This window comes from Pelodiscus sinensis, chromosome 4, assembly GCF_052426305.1.
Source record: "Pelodiscus sinensis isolate ZL-2025 chromosome 4, ASM5242630v1, whole genome shotgun sequence".
NCBI lineage: Eukaryota > Metazoa > Chordata > Testudines > Trionychidae > Pelodiscus > Pelodiscus sinensis.
The window spans coordinates 136,763,264-136,770,535 of record NC_143055.1 but is presented as its reverse complement, the minus strand read 5'-3'; positions in this window follow the sequence as shown (position 1 = coordinate 136,770,535).

Here is a 7,272-nt window from a genome sequence, read left to right as displayed (position 1 = left end):
TGTCCAGTTCTGGGCCCCCCACTACAGAAGGGATGTGGACACATTGGAGAGGGTCCAGCAGAGGACAACCAAAACGATTAGGGGGCTGGAGCAATTGCTCTATGAAGAGGCTGAGGGATTTAGGTTTCTTTAGTCTGAAGAGGAGACCATGAGGGGGGATTTTATAGTAGCCTTCAACTTCCTTATAAGGACACAGGAACGCAAGGTAACCTGTTCTCCCAACTCTCGCTTTCAGACGGGGTGGGGAACCTTATTGGGGGGGCGGAAGGCACACACTAGTAGGGTTGCCAGATGGTTTCAGCAAAAAAAAAAAAAAAAAAAAAAAAAAAAGGGGCCAGGAAAATTTTTGTTGAGGGAAAGAAGCCAACCAAACAAAAAAACCCCACCAGGAACATTTTTGTTGAGCAAAATCCAGTTGTGACCCCTTTAATTAGTCAGCCAATCTCCCCGCCCCGGCTTATTTCTGCTGGGCACAGAGGAAAAGCAGAAAATACTGGACATTTTGTATGTCCGGTATTTTCTAAATTTATTTACCGGACAAAAAGTGCAACTACCGGGCTGTCTGGCTCAGTGCTAGACACCTGGCAACCCTACACACAAGTGTGAAGAAAAAAAAATCCCAAACCCCACCATCCGCATTAACACATGCCCCAACTGAGAAGGAGGAAGAGGCTTCCCACATTCCCCTCGCACACAAGGCTTCCCTTGTGAGGAGGGCGGGGCGGGGGGCGGGGCGGGGCAGGCTAGCAGAATTTGTCTGCTCCAATCTGGCCACCCAGAGAAATAAAAAAGCAAATTGAAAGAGCCAGACGAATACCTAGAAACCATCTACTTCAAGACAGACCCAAGAAAACCAACAATAGAACACCACTTGTCATCACCTACAACCCCCAACTTAAACCTGTCCAACACATTATCAATAAACTACAGCCTATATTGGAACAGGATACCATACTCAAAGAGGCTCTGGGAGACAGACCCATAGTCTCCTATAGACAACCACCTAACCTCAAGATCATTCTTACCAACCACCACAGGACATACCACACTAATACCAACCCTGGTACCTTCCCTTGCAACAAACCCCGTTGCCAGCTTTGTCCACATATTCATTCTGCTGATACCATTATTGGACCCAACCAAGTGAGTTATAAGATCAAGAACACATATTCCTGCGCATCCAGAAATATAATCTATGCTATCGTGTGCCGAAAGTGTCCGTCTGCTATGTACATTGGACAAACATCTCAGACACTTCGCCAAAGGATTAATGCCCACAAAACAGATATCAGACAAGATCACAAAGAGAAAACAGTTTCTTGCCATTTTAACCAGAAAGGACACTCTCTCAATGACTTGACCACCTGCATTCTGCTACAAAGACCTTTTACTTACATCTGCACTTGAAAGGGAATCCTCTGAACTGTCATTCATGTTAAAATTCGACACTTTCCAACAAGGACTTAGTTCAAATGTTTGTTATCTCACCCATTACCAAGATAGTTTCCCCAATTATCACCTCTAATACCATTAACTCACAAACATCCCACTCTCCCTACCTCTAATATCATCAATTCACAGACACTTACCTTCCTTCCCCCTCCCCCCCACCGCATCCCCCTCCTGTTCTGCAATGTGATTTGTCCTTTTCATATTTGTTCTTTTTTTTAATTGTATCCTTTGGTATATACGGTTGTGACTACTTTCTTCCACTATTTGATCTGAGGAAGTGGGTCTGGCCCACGAAAGCTCATCATCTAATAAACCATCTTGTTAGTCTTTAAAGTGCTACATTGTCCTGCATTTTGCTTCAACTACCCCAGGCTAACACGGCTACATTTCTATCACCAATCTGGAGGGGAGCTAGAGCGTTAGTGTGGGAACCTTGAGTCTCGAGGGCCACACTCACGTGAGCTGGGGTATTAGGTTCCTCACCCCTGCTTTAAAAACAAAACCTCTTACTCTTAAAAATCGATCCCCGTATCTCTGGTCGGACCAGCTTCACGCAGGTCCTCGGGGATGGAAAACTGCAGCAAACTGTATGAACAGAAACAAACAGAAGCCCCAATCGCAGCTGGAGGTGGGGCGAGGCTGCCCCAGCAGGGACACAACGGGGCAGCCGCCCTCCACCAGATCAGGAAAACAACCGCGCCATTCCCCGGCCAGCAGGAAGGCGAGTGCCGCTGCAAGGCTCCACAAGGGAGGTGGGCGGCAGAGGGGTGTTTGTGCGCGGCCGCGCGCCTTCAGCGGCAACTCCCCTGGTGCCCCCTTCTCTAGTCCAGCCAGGCCTAAAATGCTCAGTGCTTAGAAGGCGGGTGGGGAACCTAAGGCCTGGGTGCGTGGGGCTCCTCCACCGTCGCCCCCTCCCCACGCCGTGGGGCTGGAGCGCACAAAGCGACTAGGCTGGGCCCTGCAGTGCTCTGGCGCCAGGGGGACGTTTCTCCGCTCAGCTGGGGGCCAGGCAGGGAGGCTTTTCTGTCGGTTGGTTTGTCTGTCACCTGTTTGCCCCCCAATTCTCAGCCACTCCCCCCCTCTCCCCACACGCCCCCACCCAGGACGCTCTCGGCCTCTGCAGGAGGCACAGCCGGGCACTGGGCGGCACTGCGGGCAGCCAGGGCCAGAGCATCCCCCCCCACAGCGCCCCCCGCCGAACTGCCCCCCCCCCGGGCACAGGGGGGATTCAGCGGGCACCCGGCCCCGCCCCCAGACAGCGAGCAGCGCGGGGAGCAGGGCTCAGGCCGCCCCGCCCCCCCCGCGTGCGGGACACGTTCTGTGCGTGCCCCGCCCGCGGGAACCACCCCTCGAGGGCGCGCGGCTCCCCGGCGGGGGGAAGGGGCACGTGACACTCCCGGGCCCCGGTGGCCCGCAGCCCCCCCTCCCCGAGACACCCACGTGACTGGAGCCCGGGTCAGCTCCCGCGCCCGGCACCACGTGGGGGGGGGGTCACAGGGGCGCTGCTCCCCGGGGAGGCAGCAGCGCCGGGGGGGGGGCAGAAATCGCCCCCCCACCTCCGCCAGGGGCCGCCCCGCCGATGTCCAGCCTGGGGCCCGGAGAGAAGCAGGCGGGGGGGGGGGGGGCTCCACGTCACTCCCAGCTCCCGCCCCGCCCCCCAGGCTCCGCCCCTCAGCGCCCCCCGCAGCGTTTTCCCGCCCGCCTCGTGGGCGCGAGCGTCCCGGGAGTTTCCCGCCCAGCCAGCGCCGCCCGCGCCTGCGCTCTCCCGCGCCCTGTCCCCTCCCCCCCCCCCCCCCCCCCCCCCCCCCCCCTGCCCCCCCCAGTGCCAAGGCCCCCCCCGGCCCCTCCCCCTCCCTCCTGCCCCCCCAGTGCCGAGCACCCCCCCGGCCCCTCACCCCCTCCTGCCCCCCCAGTGCCGAGCACCCCCCCGGCCCCTCACCCCCTCCTGCCCCCCCAGTGCCGAGCACCCCCCCCCCGGCCCCTCACACCCAGCCTGCTCCTACACCTCACCCCTGTCCAGACACCCCACCCCCAGCCCGCTCCCCCACCTTCCCTCGCGCCCCCTTCTCCCCCAGGCCAGACACCCCACCCCCAGCCCGCTCCCCCACCTTCCCTCGCGCCCCCTCCTCCCCCGGGCCAGACACCAACAAGGGGCGGGCTGGGGGCGGGGCAGCTTCGCATTCGGACCCAGGATTCGCTCACGCCCCCGCGCGCTCCTCGGACCTTCCTGTCATGGCGGCGCCGGCCGCCCAGTCAGACAACGCCCCCCTGCGACAGCCCATTGGCCGAACCAGAGGCAGGATCCCCTTTGCTGACAGCCCATTGGGCGACACTATCCCCCTCAAGGCTGTCTTCCGAAAGCCCATTGGCTGGCACACAGCCAGGAACCACCCCTAAGTCACAGACAATTCGAGGACAGAGCAGCCCATTAAGATCCACCCCGGACAGCCTATTGGTCGAGAGCAGTGGCAGTCATTCCCCCTAGTCACACCGCATTCGCAGACAGAGCTGTCCGTTAAGATGCAGCCGGGTCAGCCTATTGGGTGCCTCTGATTCAGAACACGCCCCTTAGTCACAGCCCATTCGCGGACAGAAGAGTCTGTTATAATCCACCCCGGACAACCTATTGGCCGCCAGCAGCCCCAGAACACGCCTTTAGTCACCGCCCATTGGCGCACGGAGCAGTCCGTTAAGAGTCACCTCGGACAGCCTCAGATTGGGCGCCACAGATTCCGAACACGCCCTTTACTCTCAGCCCATTCGCGGACAGAACAGTCTGTTACGATCAGTCCGGGACAGTCTCTCGGCCAGCCTTAGTGTAGGGATAACATAGTCAAGTATGAAACATGATTCCCCAAGTGGAAGTGACTCCCCAGAATTTGTTCCCCACAACTAAAAGTCTAAGGAGGAGAAGTTTGTGTGTGGGATCCTGGCGCGGAGCCTGGTGTGTGGGATGAGGGGCCGGGGGCAGGAGGGGAGAGGGCTGCGCGGAGCCTGGTGTGTGGGATGAGGGGGCCGCGGGCAGGAGGGGAGAGGGCTGCGCGGAGCCTGGAAATAACGAGCTTCTTACTTTGCCTGCTGTCAAAGGGCAAGACTGGGGCCACGTGGCGTGCGGAGCAGGGACAGCAGCTGGGGGCGATGGAATTACACGTGCATTACCCGCAATGACCACCGAGCGGCACTGTGGAGGCGCTACGGAATTACACGTGCATTACCCGCAATGACCACCGAGCGGCACTGTGGAGGCGCTACGGAATTACACGTGCATTACCCGCAATGACCACCGAGCGGCACTGTGGAGGCGCTACGGAATTACACGTGCATTACCCGCAATGACCACCGAGCGGCACTGTGGAGGCGCTACGGAATTACACGTGCATTACCCGCAATGACCACCGAGCGGCACTGTGGAGGCGCTATGGAATTACACGTGCATTACCCGCAATGACCACCGAGCGGCACTGTGGGGGCGCTACGGAATTACACGTGCATTACCCGCAATGACCACCGAGCGGCACTGTGGAGGCGCTACGGAATTACACGTGCATTACCCGCAATGACCACCGAGCGGCACTGTGGGGGCGCTACGGAATTACACGTGCATTACCGCCGGTGACTACCGAGCGGCACTGTGGGGGCGCTACGGAATTACACGTGCATTCCCGCCGGTGACTACCGAGCGGCACTGTTGCTCTGCTAAGGGCCGTTATTTCCGAATAAAAAAGATTGTTCTTAGGGTAGAAATGCCCCATTCCGAACTAAGAACACGCTGGGCGGGGCTATGCCGGGGGGCGGGGCTATGATAGGGGCGGGGCGCGCTGCGACGTGCCCCGGGAGGCCGCACTCTGAGAACTACAAGTCCCAGGATGCGTCGCTAACACTTGGAGTGACAGGAGCGCGGGACCAACCGCGTCGCTCCCTGGTCAATGCCCCGTTGTGATGTCACTTCCGCTGCACCCACCCAACCGAACAGCGCCGGGCCTGCCCTGGCCCTGCAATGGCCGATGGGAGCTGCGGACAGGGGCACTCAGTTTCCCACAAGCCACTGCGGCTATTTTCCCTACTCCCCCTCATCCGGCCCCTCCCCATTGCTGGGCGGGGCTCCTGCCTCAGAGACGGCAGCGTCCTTAGCTGATGCCCCGCCCCCACTCGGGAGAGGAGACTCCGCGGCAACCCTTCCCCCCCAAACTCCTCCCCGCCCCGTGCAGTCTGATCCCCCCAAACTCCTCCCCGCCCCGTGCAGTCTGATCCCCCCTCAAACTACTCCCCCCCCGTGCAGTCTGATCCCCCCAAACTTCCCCCCGCCCCGTGCAGTCTGATCCTCCCCCCCGTGCAGTCTGATCCCCCCCAAACTCCTCCCCGCCCCGTGCAGTCCGATCCCCCCAAACTCTTCCCCGCCCCGTGCAGTGCGATCCCCCCAAATTCCTCTCCCCCCGTGCAGTATGATCCCCCCAAACTCCTCCCCGCCCCGTGCAGTCCGATCCCCCCCAAACTCCTCCCCCCCGTGCAGTCTGATCCTCCCCCCCGTGCAGTCTGATCCCCCCCAAACTCCTCCCCGCCCCGTGCAGTCCGATCCCCCCCAAACTCTTCCCCGCCCTGTGCAGTCCGATCCCCCCAAACTCCTCCCCGCCCCGTGCAGTCTGATCTCCCCCAAAACTCCTCCCCGCCGCGTGCAGTCTGATCCCCCCCAAACTGCGCTCCGCCCCGTGCAGTCTGAACCCCTCCCCAAACTCCTCCCCGCCCCGTGCAGACTGATCCTCCCCCCCGTGCAGTCTGATCCCCCCCCAAAACTCCTCCCCGCTCCGTGCAGTCTGATCCCCCCCAAACTCCTCTCCCCCCCGTGCAGTCTGATCCCCCCCACACTCCCCTCCGCCCCGTGCAGTCTGATCCCCCCCCCAAACTCCTGTCCGCCCCGTGCAGTCTGATCCCCCCCAAAGCTCCTCCCTGCCCCGTGCAGTCTGATCCTCCCCCCAAACTCCTCCCCGCTCCGTGCAGTCTGATCCTCCCCCCCGTGCAGTCTGATCCCCCCAAACTCCTCCCGGCTCCGTGCAGTCTGATCCCCCCAAACTCCTCTCCCCCCCGTGCAGTCTGATCCCCCCAAACTCCTCCCCGCCCCGTGCAGTCCGATGCCCCCCAAACTCCTCTCCGCCCCGTGTAGTCTGATCCCCTCCCCAAACTCCTCTCCGCCCCGTGCAGTCTGAACCCCTCCCCAAACTCCTCGCCGCCCCGTGGAGTCTGATCCTCCCCCCCGTGCAGTCTGATCCCCCCCCAAACTCCTCCCCGCCCCGTGCAGTCTGATCCCCCCCAAACTGCTCCCCCGCAGAGCCTGCAGTGCGGGATGAGGGGGCCGGGGGCAGGAGGGGAGAGGGCTGTGCGGAGCCTGCAGTGCGGGATGAGGGGGCCGGGGGCAGGAGGGGAGGGGGCCGGGGGCAGGAGGGGAGAGGGCTGTGCGGAGCCTGGAGTGCGGGATGAGGGGGCCATGGGCAGGAGGGGAGAGGGCTCCGCGGAGCCTGGAAATAACGAGCTTCTTACTTTGCCTGCTGTCAAAGGGCAAGACTGGGGCCACGTGGCGTGCGGAGCAGGGACAGCAGCTGGGGGCGATGGAATTACACGTGCATTACCCGCAATGACCACCGAGCGGCACTGTGGAGGCGCTTCGGAATTACACGTGCATTACCCGCAATGACCACCGAGCGGCACTGTGGAGGCGCTACGGAATTACACGTGCATTACCCGCAATGACCACCGAGCGGCACTGTGGAGGCGCTTCGGAATTACACGTGCATTACCTGCAATGACCACCGAGCGGCACTGTGGAGG